The 14,271-nt window shown below is 40.9% G+C and overlaps 3 non-coding genes across 3 annotated transcripts; all 3 read right to left on the reverse strand.

Annotated features, from left to right (window-relative positions):
• Positions 1-888: 888 nt before the first annotated feature.
• On the reverse strand, positions 889-961 carry TRNAV-UAC (transfer RNA valine (anticodon UAC)). The gene has a single exon. It is a non-coding gene; the product is annotated as a tRNA-Val (tRNA).
• A 3,634-nt stretch (positions 962-4,595) lies between these two features.
• Positions 4,596-4,668, reverse strand: TRNAV-AAC (transfer RNA valine (anticodon AAC)). Its single transcript has one exon. It is a non-coding gene; the product is annotated as a tRNA-Val (tRNA).
• Positions 4,669-8,430: 3,762 nt separating this feature from the next.
• Positions 8,431-8,503, reverse strand: TRNAV-UAC (transfer RNA valine (anticodon UAC)). Its single transcript has one exon. It is a non-coding gene; the product is annotated as a tRNA-Val (tRNA).
• Between the last annotated feature and the right edge of the window lie 5,768 nt (positions 8,504-14,271).

Below are 14,271 nucleotides of genomic sequence, written 5' to 3' on the forward strand. Positions count from 1 at the left end.
AGAGACGAGTTTTGACCGCCAGGGGAAAAAAAAATAAAAATTTGTAGTTCTGTTTGTGATGGAAGCCAAAACATACCGTCATTCGGCAACAATGCCGAGAACTTCATATATTGTAGTTGGATAGCGTATTATTTCAACACTAAGAACAGATTGGTTTCTCTGGGGATTGAACCCAGGACCTTCTGCGTGTTAAGCAGACGTGATGACCACTACACTATGAAACCTGACGAAAAGTTACTGTGTATTCGCTAGCAGAACAGAATTGTGACTGACGGGGCCTTTTTATTGCTGAAGGAAAGTATTTTTGGTTAATGAAACATTTACAATTATTATTACATATTTTACCAGTTTTATTCCTACAAAAGGATTTTGCTTAAATTGAAGTTTATATTGAATGTGTTACTTTTTTCTCCATAGTTTGGTCTTTTGCTTTTGTATTTATGGGAACTATATATTTTGAAACAAATAGGATTTTTATAATATGGGATTATGTTTTCTGCTAAAATGGTCAATAAAAAAGAAACCCAAAATCGTAGTTCTCTTTGTGATGGAAGCCAAAATGTATTGTCATTTGGCAACGAAACCAAGAATTTCACATATTACAAGTCGATAGGAAATTACTTCAACACCAAAAACAGATTGGTTTCACTGGGGATTGAACCCAGGACCTTCTGCGTGGAAGCAGATGTGATGACCACTACACTATGAAACCTTTGAAATCCTGCAAAGTAATGGCAATTAGAGATGAGTTTTGACCGCCAGTGGAAAAAAAACAAATTCGTAGCTCTGTTGGTGATGGAAGCTAAAACATCCCGTTATTCAGCAACAAAGCCAAGAACTTTATATACTGCAGGTTGATAGAAGATTATTTCAAGACCAAGAACACATGGGTTTCACTGGGGATTGAACCCAGGTCCTTCTGCGTGTAAAGCAGACGTGATTTCCACTACACTATGAAACCTTTGAAAACCTGCAAAGTAATGGCAATTAGAGACGAGTTTTGACCGCCAGGGAAAAAAAAAACAAATTCGTAGCTCTGTTGGGGATGGAAGCCAAAACATCCCATCATTCGGCAACAAAGCCAAGAACTTCATATATTGTAGTTTAATTGAGTATTATTTCAACACCAAGAACAGATTGGTTTTACTGGGGATTGAACGCAGGACCTTCTGCGTGTTAAGCAGACGTGATGACCACTACTCTATGAAACCTGATGGAAAGTTACTGTGTATTGGCTAGCAGAGCAGAATTGTGACTGACGGGGCCTTTTTATTGCTGAAGGAAAGTATTTTTTGTTAATGAAACATTTACAATTTTTATTACATATTTTACCAGTTTTATTCCTACAAAGGGATTTTGCTTAAAAGGAAGTTTACATTGAATGTGTTACTTTTTTCCACATAGTTTAGTTGTTTGCTTTTGTATTTAAAGGAACTATATATTTGTTAACAAACAGGATTTTTATAATATGGGATTATGTTTTCTGCTAAAATGGTCAATACAAAAGAAACCCAAAATCGTAGTTCTCTTGGTGATGGAAGCCAAAATATATTATCAGTTGGCAACAAAACAAAGAATTTCATATGTTACAGGTTGATAGCAAATTACTTGAACAGCGAAAACGGCTTGTTTTTACTGGGGATTGAACCCAGGACCTTCTGCGTGTGAAGTAGACGTGATGACGACTCCACTATGAAACCTGTGAAATCCTGCAAAGTAATGGCATTTAGAGACGAGTTTTGACCGTTAGGGGAAAAAAAAAAATAATTTGTAGTTCTGTTTGTGATGGAAGCCAAAACATCCCGTCATTCGGCAACAAAGCCGAGAACTTCATATATTGTAGTTGGATAGTGTATTATTTCAACACTAAGAACAGATTGGTTTCACTGGGGATTGAACCCAGGACTTTCTGCGTGTTAAGCAGACGTGATGACCACTACACTATGAAACCTGACGAAAAGTTACTGTGTATTCGCTAGCAGAGCAGAATTGTGACTGACGGGGCCTTTTTATTGCTGAAGGAAAGTTTTTTTGGTTAATGAAACATTTACAATTATTATTACATATTTTACCAGTTTTATTCCTACAAAAGGATTTTGCTTAAACTGAAGTTTATATTGAATGTGTTACTTTTTTCTCCATAGTTTGGTCTTTTGCTTTTGTATTTATGGGAACTATATATTTTGAAACAAATAGGATTTTTATAATATGGGATTATGTTTTCTGCTAAAATGGTCAATAAAAAAGAAACCCAAAATCGTAGTTCTCTTTGTGATGGAAGCCAAAATGTATTGTCATTTGGCAACGAAACCAAGAATTTCACATATTACAAGTCGATAGGAAATTACTTCAACACCAAAAACAGACTGGTTTCACTGGGGATTGAACCCAGGATCTTCTGCGTGTGAAGCAGACGTGATGACCACTACACTATGAAACCTTTGAACTCCTGCAAAGTAATGGCAATTAGAGTCGAGTATTGACCGCCAGGGGAAAAAAAACAAATTCGTAGCTCTGTTGGTGATGGAACTAAAACATCCCGTTATTCGGCAACAAAGCCATGAACTTTATATACTGCAGGTTGATAGGGGATTATTTCAACACCAAGAACACATGGGTTTCACTGGGGATTGAACCCAGAACCTTCTGAGTGTAAAGCAGACGTGATTTCCACTACACTATGAAACCTTTGAAAGCCTGCAAAGTAATGGCAATTAGAGACGAGTTTTGACCGCCAGGGGAAAAAAAAAAAAAATTTGTAGTTCTGTTTGTGATGGAAGCCAAAGCATACCGTCATTCGGCAACAATGCCGAGAACTTCATATATTGTAGTTGGATAGCGTATTATTTCAACAATAAGAACAGATTGGTTTCACTGGGGATTGAACCCAGGACTTTCTGCGTGTTAAGCAGACGTGATGACCACTACACTATGAAACCTGACGAAAAGTTACTGTGTATTCGCTAGCAGAGCAGAATTGTGACTGACGGGGCCTTTTTATTGCTGAAGGAAAGTATTTTTGGTTAATGAAACATTTACAATTATTATTACATATTTTACCAGTTTTATTCCTACAAAGGGATTTTGCTTAAATTGAAGTTTATATTGAATGTGTTACTTTTTTCTCCATAGTTTGGTCTTTTGCTTTTGTATTTATGGGAATTATATATTTTGAAACAAATAGGATTTTTATAATATGGGATTATGTTTTCTGCTAAAATGGTCAATAAAAAAGAAACTCAAAATCGTAGTTCTCTTTGTGATGGAAGCCAAAATGTATTGTCATTTGGCAACGAAATTAAGAATTTCACATATTACAAGTCGATAGGAAATTACTTCAACACCAAAAACAGATTGGTTTCACTGGGGATTGAACTCAGGACCTTCTACGTGTGAAGCAGACGTGATGACCACTACACTATGAAACCTTTGAAATCCTGCAATGTAATGGCAATTAGAGACGAGTTTTGACCGCCAGGAGAAAAAAAACAAATTCGTAGCTCTGTTGGTGATGGAAGCTAAAACATCCCGTTATTCGGCAACAAAGCCTAGAACTTTATATACTGCAGGTTGATAGGGGATTATTTTAACACCAAGAACTCATGGGTTTCACTGGGGATTGAACCCAGGACCTTCTGCGTCTAAAGCAGACGTGATTTTCACTACACTATGATACCCTTGAAAGCCTGCAAAGTAATGGCAATTAGAGACGAGTTTTGACCGCCAGGGAAAAAAAAAACAAATTCGTAGCTCTGTTGGGGATGGAAGCCAAAACATCCCATCATTCGGCAACAAAGCCAAGAACTTCATATATTGTAGTTTAATTAAGTATTATTTCAACACCAAGAACAGATTGGTTTTACGGGGGATTGAACGCAGTACCTTCTGCGTGTTAAGCAGACGTGATGACCACTACTCTATGAAACCTGATGAAAAGTAACTGTGTATTGGCTAGCAGAGCAGAATTGTGACTGACGGGGCCTTTTTATTGCTGAAGGAAAGTATTTTTTGTTAATGAAACATTTACAATTTTTATTACATATTTTACCAGTTTTATTCCTACAAAGGGATTTTGCTTAAAAGGAAGTTTACATTGAATGTGTTACTTTTTTCCACATAGTTTAGTTGTTTGCTTTTGTATTTAAAGGAACTATATATTTGTTAACAAACAGGATTTTTATAATATGGGATTATGTTTTCTGCTAAAATGGTCAATACAAAAGAAACCCAAAATCGTAGTTCTCTTGGTGATGGAAGCCAAAATATATTATCAGTTGGCAACAAAACAAAGAATTTCATATGTTACAGGTTGATAGCAAATTACTTGAACAGCGAAAACGGATTGTTGTTACTGGGGATTGAACCCAGGACCTTCTGCGTGTGAAGTAGACGTGATGACGACTCCACTATGAAACCTGTGAAATCCTGCAAAGTAATGGCATTTAGAGACGAGTTTTGACCGTTAGGGGAAAAAAAAAAAATAATTTGTAGTTCTGTTTGTGATGGAAGCCAAAACATCCCGTCATTCGGCAACAAAGCCGAGAACTTCATATATTGTAGTTGGATAGTGTATTATTTCAACACTAAGAACAGATTGGTTTCACTGGGGATTGAACCCAGGACCTTCTGCGTGTTAAGCAGACGTGATGACCACTACACTATGAAACCTGACGAAAAATTACTGTGTATTGGCTAGCAGAGCAGAATTGTGACTGACGGGGTATTTTTATTGCTGAAGGAAAGTATTTTTGGTTAATGAAACATTTACAATTATTATTACATATTTTACCAGTTTTATTCCTACAAAGGGATTTTGCTTAAATTGAAGTTTATATTGAATGTGTTACTTTTTTCTCCATAGTTTGGTCTTTTGCTTTTGTATTTATGGGAACTATATATTTTGAAACAAATAGGATTTTTATAATATGGGATTATGTTTTCTGCTAAAATGGTCAATAAAAAAGAAACCCAAAATCGTAGTTCTCTTTGTGATGGAAGCCAAAATGTATTGTCATTTGGCAACGAAACCAAGAATTTCACATATTACAAGTCGATAGGAAATTACTTCAACACCAGAAACAGATTGGTTTCACTGGGGATTGAACCCAGGACCTTCTGCGTGTGAAGCAGACGTGATTTCCACTACACTATGAAACCTTTGAAAGCCTGCAAAGTAATGGCAATTAGAGACGAGTTTTGACCGCCAGGGAAAAAAGAAACAAATTCGTAGCTCTGTTGGGGATGGAAGCCAAAACATCCCATTATACAGCAATAAAACCAAGAACTTCATATATTGTAGTTTAATTGAGTATTATTTCAACACCAAGAACAGATTGGTTTTACTGGGGATTGAACACAGGACCTTCCGTGTGTTAAGCAGACGTGATGACCACTACTCTATGAAACCTGATGGAAAGTTACTGTGTATTGGCTAGCAGAGCAGAAATGTGACTGACGGGGCCTTTTTATTGCTGAAGGAAAGTATTTTTGGTTAATGAAACATTTACAATTTTTATTACATATTTTACCAGTTTTATTCCTACAAAGGGATTTTGCTTAAAAGGAAGTTTACATTGAATGTGTTACTTTTTTCCACATAGTTTAGTTGTTTGCTTTTGTATTTAAAGGAACTATATATTTTGAAACAAACAGGATTTTTTATAATATGGGATTATGTTTTCTGCTAAAATGGTCAATAAAAAAGAAACCCAAAATCGTAGTTCTCTTGGTGATGGAAGCCAAAATATATTATCAGTTGGCAACAAAACAAAGAATTTCATATGTTACAGGTTGATAGCAAATTACTTCAACAGTGAAAACGACTTGATTTTACTGGGGATTGAACCCAGGACTTTTTGCGTGTGAAGTAGACGAGATGACGATTCCACTATGAAACCTGTGAAATCCTGCAAAGTAATGGCATTTAGAGACGAGTTTTGACCTCCAGGGGAAAAAAAAAAATAATTTGTAGTTCTGTTTGTGATGGAAGCCAAAACATCCCGTCATTCGGCAACAAAGCCGAGAACTTCATATATTGTAGTTGGATAGCGTATTATTTCAACACTAAGAACAGATTGGTTTCACTGGGGATTAAACCCAGGACCTTCTGCGTGTTAAGCAGACGTGATGACCACTACACTATGAAACCTGACGAAAAGTTACTGTGTATTGGCTAGCAGAGCAGAATTGTGACTGACGGGGCCTTTTTATTGCTGAAGGAAAGTATTTTTGGTTAATGAAACATTTACAATTATTATTACATATTTTACCAGTTTTATTCCTACAAAGGGATTTTGCTTAAATTGAAGTTTATATTGAATGTGTTACTTTTTTCTCCATAGTTTGGTCTTTTGCTTTTGTATTTATGGGAACTATATATTTTGAAACAAATAGGATTTTTATAATATGGGATTATGTTTTCTGCTAAAATGGTCAATAAAAAAGAAACCCAAAATCGTAGTTCTCTTTGTGATGGAAGCCAAAATGTATTCCCGTTATACTGTAGCAACAAGTGAACAAGTCCTGCACCGCCTGCCCTCAGATTACCTCCAAGTTCAGTGGCTCACGTGCTGATGACTGCCATGTAGCGCTGGTTTGCAGGCGCAGCGTGCTGGTCGGTATTGAGCAGCTAGGAGATCAAACAACAGGAAGATGAAAAATCGACCGCAAACAGCTGCTATGCCAAACAATTTCTTTTTTATTCAAGCGTTCTTTTCATCGGTGCAGATAAAAATGCGGGAGGTGACTAGGATGCGAGTCCCTCCAAAGGACGACGGCCGTTTCGTCTGTAAGCCAGACTTCTACGGGTCCACGTCGGGGAATGGCCGCACGCACCTTATAAAGGGGAGTGCATCCAGGCCACATCACCGCACATTAAAAACAGAGGAATGCACACATGATAGTGATTAACATAAGTGCAGACAACACATCCCATTTAAAACATGGTCATACAATCAATGTGACACACATTTCAAAAACAAACATGAAAACAGGGGGAAAAAAAAAAGGAAAAAATTCACCTGAAAGGTACAGAGGCATTTATCAATGTCATATCAATACATAACCCATTATGTTCATATTATTCTTTTTAATGACATAACCACTCATTTATCAAAAGATCCAAAATGAATCCATCACTCGAAAATAATTTGCAAAAAATCAGTTTTATGCAAGCCGGTATTATAAGAATACCGCTAGGTCGTTACGGTCATTCAAACCCAGGTTTCCCTGCGCTCCAAATTTTATTATCATACTTGCTTCTTTACGTAGCAATAACTTATGGAGATCGCCCCCTTTGTGGAGGCAGGGAAACCTGGACTAGTCCTGCAAAGCGCAAGATGTTGGGATTACCTTCATGTGCTGTGCGAATGTGTTCTATTAGCCTAGGAGAACCTTTACCTGTGGAAATCGATTTATAGTGCTCCCTAAAGCGTATGTACATGCACCTTATTGTCTTCCCTATATAAAATCTTCCACAGGGGCATACAATCACATAAACCACATACTTCGTCTTGCAGGAAATAAACTGCCTGACCTGGTGAGAAAAGGAACCAATTTGAAGAGATGTACCAGTGAGATGTAAGGCGCAAAACTTGCAGTGACCGCAACGAAAATTCCCAACGGGCGAACATTTCTCGAGCCATGTGGACTGACAGGTCACCCTGTTTTTCACCAGCAGATCTCTCAAATTATTACACCGTCTATAAGAGACTAGGGGTCCTGCATCTGTCATACTCTTTAGATCCGGGTCGTTGGCAAGGATATGCCAATTCTTTTTTATGGCTTTTTTTATTACTCCATCTAAGGGGCCAAACCTAAAACTGAACATAAACCTATTTACGGCATTGTTCGTTTTTCTCACCTTTTTTGCCTTTGCCTGACTATGTGACAATTTTCCAATACCAGAAGATTGGCTGACCCATAGATTTTCAGAACTCTCAGAACACGCCTTCTCATACGCAGAATCAATTAATGTACTAGGGTAACCCCGTGCCAATAACCTTGATCTTAAATCCCCAGCTTGTTCTTCAAAAATCTCTTTTACATTATTGATCCTCCTTAGTCTCAAAAACTGAGAGTAGGGTAAAGCTACTTTAGTATGAGTGGGGTGGGCACTCTGAAAGTGCAGTAACGAGTTAGAGGCAGTTGGTTTCCTATACATCCTTGTCAATATTAACCCTTCTTTCACTTCTACCTCTATATCCAAAAATGTTATAACGTTGCCTCCAAAACATGATGTAAACGACATATTCATGGTGTTTGTACTATTAAGGTAGGTGACAAAACCTGTGAACTCCTCCTCTGTACCATCCCACACCATGAATATGTCGTCCACATATCTGAGGAACAACTTCCCGTTATTCGGCAACAAAGCCAAGAACTTATTATACTGCAGGTTGATAGGGGATTATTTCAACACCAAGAACACACGGGTTTCACTGGGGATTGAACCCAGGACCGTCTGCGTGTAAAGCAGACGTGATTTCCACTACACTATGAAACCTTTGAAAGCCTGCAAAGTAATGGCAATTAGAGACGAGTTTTGACCGCCAGGGAAAAAAAAAACAAATTCGTAGCTCTGTTGGGGATGGAAGCCAAAACATCCCATCATTCGGCAACAAAGCCAAGAACTTCATATATTGTAGTTTAATTGAGTATTATTTCAACACCAAGAACAGATTGGTTTTACTGGGGATTGAACGCAGGACCTTCTGCGTGTTAAACAGACGTGATGACCACTACTCTGTGAAACCTGATGGAAAGTTACTGTGTATTGGCTAGCAGAGCAGAATTGTGACTGACGGGGCCTTTTTATTGCTGAAGGAAAGTATTTTTGGTTAATGAAACATTTACAATTTTTATTACATATTTTACCAGTTTTATTCCTACAAAGGGATTTTGCTTAAAAGGAAGTTTACATTGAATGTGTTACTTTTTTCCACATAGTTTAGTTGTTTGCTTTTGTATTTAAAGGAACTACATATTTTGAAACAAACAGGATTTTTATAATATGGGATTATGTTTTCTGCTAAAATGGTCAATAAAAAAGAAACCCAAAATCGTAGTTCTCTTGGTGAGGGAAGCCAAAATATATTATCAGTTGGCAACAAAACCAAGAATTTCATATATTACAGGTTGATAGCAAATTACTTCAACAGCGAAAACGGCTTGTTTTTACTGGGGATTGAACACAGAACCTTCAGCATGTGAAGTAGACGTGATGACCACTCCACTATGAAACCTGTGAAATCCTGAAAAGTAATGGCATTTAGAGACGAGTTTTGACAGCCAGGGGAAAAAAAAAAAATAATTTGTAGTTCTGTTTTTGATGGAAGCCAAAACATACCGTCATTCGGCAACAATGCCGAGAACTTCATATATTGTAGTTGGATAGTGTATGATTTCAAAACTAAGAACAGATTGGTTTCACTGGGATTGAACCCAGGACCTTCTGCGTGTTAAGCAGACGTGATGACTAGAGATGAGCGAACCGGTCCCGGTTCGGCTCGAGGTCGGTTCGCCGAACGGGGGTCCCGTTTGAGTTCGGTTCGTCGAACGTTCGACGAACCGAACTCGAACTGCATAGGAAACAATGGCAGGCATTCATAAACACATAAAAACACCTAGAAAACACCCTCAAAGGTGTTCAAAAGGTGACAAACAACTCACAACACAACACAAACACATGGGAAAGTGACAAGGACATATACTCATGCGAAAACAAAACAGCTGGACAAGGAAAAAGAGGAGGACACACAGATATAGGCATGGCACGCCCTTCTGAAATCATGTAAAACACCGCAAGGTTACTCCAAGCGGAGCCTCCCTTTTTTCAAAAAATTGTGCCCCACACACACCCACTCAGTGGCAGCACTTGTGCCCTAGTTGTACACTTCACAGCTAGATTTGCATCAAGCACATTCAAACATACGCCATTGTTATCCGTCCCCAGGATGACACCGGGGTAGGTAGCAAAGTGTTTCCTGATCCCAGCTCTGTTCATCTTGGCTTCTTTTAAAAACACATCAAGCAAGGGTTACTCCAAGCGGAGCCTCTTTTTTTTTCCAAAAGTTGTGCCCCACACACACCCACCCATTCAGTGGCAGCACTTGTGCCCTAGTTGTACACTTCACAGCTAGATTTGCATCAAGCACATTCAAAAATACGCCATTGTTATCCGTCCCCAGGATGACACCAGGGTAGGTAGCAAAGTCTTTGCTGAACCATGACTTGTTCATCTTGGCTTCTTTTAAAAACACATCAAGCAAGGGTTACTCCAAGCGGAGCCTCCCTTTTTTTCAAAAAATTGTGCCCCACACACACCCACTCAGTGGCAGCACTTGTGCCCTAGTTGTACACTTCACAGCTAGATTTGCATCAAGCACATTCAAAAATACACCATTGTTATCCGTCCCCAGGATGACACCGGGGTAGGTAGCAAAGTGTTTCCTGATCCCAGCTCTGTTCATCTTGGCTTCTTTTAAAAACACATCAAGCAAGGGTTACTCCAAGCGGAGCCTCCCTTTTTTTCCAAAAATTGTGCCCCACACACACCCACCCATTCAGTGGCAGCACTTGTGCCCTAGTTGTACACTTCACAGCTAGATTTGCATCAAGCACATTCAAAAATACGCCATTGTTATCCGTCCCCAGGATGACACCAGGGTAGGTAGCAAAGGCTTTGATGAACCATGACTTGTTCATCTTGGCTTCTTTTAAAAACACATCAAGCAAGGGTTACTCCAAGCGGAGCCTCCCTTTTTTTCCAAAAATTGTGCCCCACACACACCCACCCATTCAGTGGCAGCACTTGTGCCCTAGTTGTACACTTCACAGCTAGATTTGCATCAAGCACATTCAAAAATACGCCATTGTTATCCGTCCCCAGGATGACACCAGGGTAGGTAGCAAAGTCTTTGCTGAACCATGACTTGTTCATCTTGGCTTCTTTTAAAAACACATCAAGCAAGGGTTACTCCAAGCGGAGCCTCCCTTTTTTTCCAAAAATTGTGCCCCACACACACCCACCCATTCAGTGGCAGCACTTCTGCCCTAGTTGTACACTTCACAGCTAGATTTGCATCAAGCACATTCAAAAATACGCCATTGTTATCCGTCCCCAGGATGACACCAGGGTAGGTAGCAAAGTCTTTGCTGAACCATGACTTGTTCATCTTGGCTTCTTTTAAAAACACATCAAGCAAGGGTTACTCCAAGCGGAGCCTCCCTTTTTTTCAAAACATTGTGCCCCACACACACCCACCCATTCAGTGGCAGCACTTGTGCCCTAGTTGTACACTTCACAGCTAGATTTGCATCAAGCACATTCAAAAATACGCCATTGTTATCCGTCCCCAGGATGACACCAGGGTAGGTAGCAAAGTCTTTGCTGAACCATGACTTGTTCATCTTGGCTTCTTTTAAAAACACATCAAGCAAGGGTTACTCCAAGCGGAGCCTCCCTTTTTTTCCAAAAATTGTGCCCCACACACACCCACCCATTCAGTGGCAGCACTTGTACCCTAGTTGTACACTTCACAGCTAGATTTGCATCAAGCACATTCAAAAATACGCCATTGTTATCCGTCCCCAGGATGACACCAGGGTAGGTAGCAAAGTCTTTGCTGAACCATGACTTGTTCATCTTGGCTTCTTTTAAAAACACATCAAGCAAGGGTTACTCCAAGCGGAGCCTCCCTTTTTTTCCAAAAATTGTGCCCCACACACACCCACCCATTCAGTGGCAGCACTTGTGCCCTAGTTGTACACTTCACAGCTAGATTTGCATCAAGCACATTCAAAAATACGCCATTGTTATCCGTCCCCAGGATAACACCAGGGTAGGTAGCCAAGTCTTTGCTGAACTATGACTTGTTCATCTTGGCTTCTTTTAAAAACACATCAAGCAAGGGTTACTCCAAGCAGAGCCTCCCTTTTTTTCCAAAAATTGTGCCCCACACACACCCACCCATTCAGTGGCAGCACTTGTGCCCTAGTTGTACACTTCACAGCTAGATTTGCATCAAGCACATTCAAAAATGCGCCATTGTTATCCGTCCCCAGGATGACACCAGGGTAGGTAGCAAAGTCTTTGCTGAACCATGACTTGTTCATCTTGGCTTCTTTTAAAAACAATGTAAGCAAGGGTTACTCCAAGCGGAGCCTCCCTTTTTTAAAAAAATTGGGCCACACACACACACACACACCCCATCAGTGGCAGCAGTTGTGCCTTAGTTGCAAACAGGATGTTTTGGTTTGCATCAAGCACATTTTAAATCCACAAGCATTTACTCTCCCCAGGATGACACAGGGGTAGTAAATTCCTTCTGGATCCATGACTTGTTCATTTTGATGAACGTCAGTCTGTCCACATTGTCACTGGACAGACGCGTGCGCTTATCTGTCAGCACACACACAGCAGCACTGAAGACACGTTCAGAGACAACGCTGGCAGCTGGACACGACAAAATCTCCAAGGCGTAACTGGAGAGCTCTGGCCATTTTTCTAGATTTGAAGCCCAAAAGGAGCAAGGCTCCATTTGCAAAGTCATGGCATCGATGTTCATTTGGAGATACTCCTGTATCATCCTCTCCAGCCGTTGACTATGTGTCAGACTTGTTGTCTCTGGTGGCCTTACAAAAGAGGGTTTAAAAAAATTATGAAAAGATTCCAAAAAATTGCTGTTACCAGCACCAGATACGGTCCTACTGGTACGGGTAGACTGTTGAAGATGACGAGACCGTCCCATGTTTGTCAAGTTACAACTGGGAGATTCACTCCCAGCACCTGCACGGTTGTTTGGAGGAAAAGCCGATCTAAGATCGAGTAACAGCTTCTGCTGATACTCCTGCATACGTGCGTCCCTTTCTATGGCTGGAATTATGTCACAAAATTTGGACTTGTACCGGGGATCTAATAGTGTGGCAAGCCAGTAGTCATCATCACTTCTAATTTTGACAATACGAGGGTCATGTTGGAGGTAGTGCAACAAGAAGGCGCTCATGTGTCTGGCGCAGCCATGCGGACCAAGTCCACGCTGTGTTTGTGGCATAGAGGTGCTAACCGTTCTTTCTTCCTCTGACATCTCCCCCCAACCTCTTTCAACTGAAATTTGACCAAGGTCTCCCTCATCTGCTGAGTCTTCTATGTCCATGGACAGTTCGTCCTCCATTTCTTCATGTTCTCCTGCACCTTCCTCAACATCTCGCCTGCTAACATGCGCCCTTGTTGATCCCTGTCCCCCATGGTCCCATGCCTGGCGCCTTGGTGATGATGAACGTCTGGACCTTGGTGATGTTGTTGTGTCTTGCGCATATGAATCCTCCTGTAGTTCATCCTCTTCCTGTTGTCCCACCCCCTGACTCCGAATAGTATTTAGCGTCTGCTCCAGCATGTAAATGACTGGAATCGTCATGCTGATAATGGCATTGTCAGCGCTAAACATATTCGTCGCCATGTCGAAACTGTGCAGAAGGGTGCATAGGTCCTTGATCTGAGACCACTCCATCAGGGTGATCTGACCCACCTCTGCATCTCGTTGGCCCAGGCTATACGTCATGACGTATTGCACCAGGGCTCGGCGGTGCTGCCACAGTCGCTGTAACATGTGGAGAGTTGAATTCCAGCGTGTCGCCACATCGCATTTCAGGCGATGAACCGGCAGGCCGAAAGACTTCTGGAGCGATGCAAGTCGCTCTGCTGCGGCGCTTGAATGGCGGAAGTGAGCAGACAGTTTTCGGGCCCTGTTCAGAAGGCCATCTAGGCCGGGATAGTGTGTTAAAAATTGCTGCACGACAAGGTTCAACACGTGAGCCATACAAGGTACGTGTGTCACCTTGCCCAGGCGAAGGGCCGCACCCAGGTTTGCAGCATTGTCGCACACGGCCTTACCAGGCTGCAGGTTGAGTGGAGACAACCATTTATTAAACTCGGACCGCAGAGCTGACCACAACTCCTCAGCTGTGTGACTCTTATTACCAAGACATGTCAAGCTAAAGACCGCCTGATGCCGTTGCGCTCTGCTGCCAGTATAGTAATGATGGGTGCGTGATTCCTTCTGCGCAGTGAGAACGCTGGTGGCCTGACCAGGCAGGCTAGGGGCGGAGGTGGAGGACCCAGATGAGGTGAAGGATGCAGAAGCAGTGGCGGAACTTGGACAGACAGAGGATTGACACACAAGTCGTGGGGACGGCAAGACTTGTGCAGCAGACCCTTCACCATCTATCACCATAGTTACCCAGTGCCCAGTCAGCGACATGTAACGTCCCTGT

Source organism: Anomaloglossus baeobatrachus, chromosome 2 (assembly GCF_048569485.1).
Source record: "Anomaloglossus baeobatrachus isolate aAnoBae1 chromosome 2, aAnoBae1.hap1, whole genome shotgun sequence".
In the NCBI taxonomy this organism is placed as follows: domain Eukaryota; kingdom Metazoa; phylum Chordata; class Amphibia; order Anura; family Aromobatidae; genus Anomaloglossus; species Anomaloglossus baeobatrachus.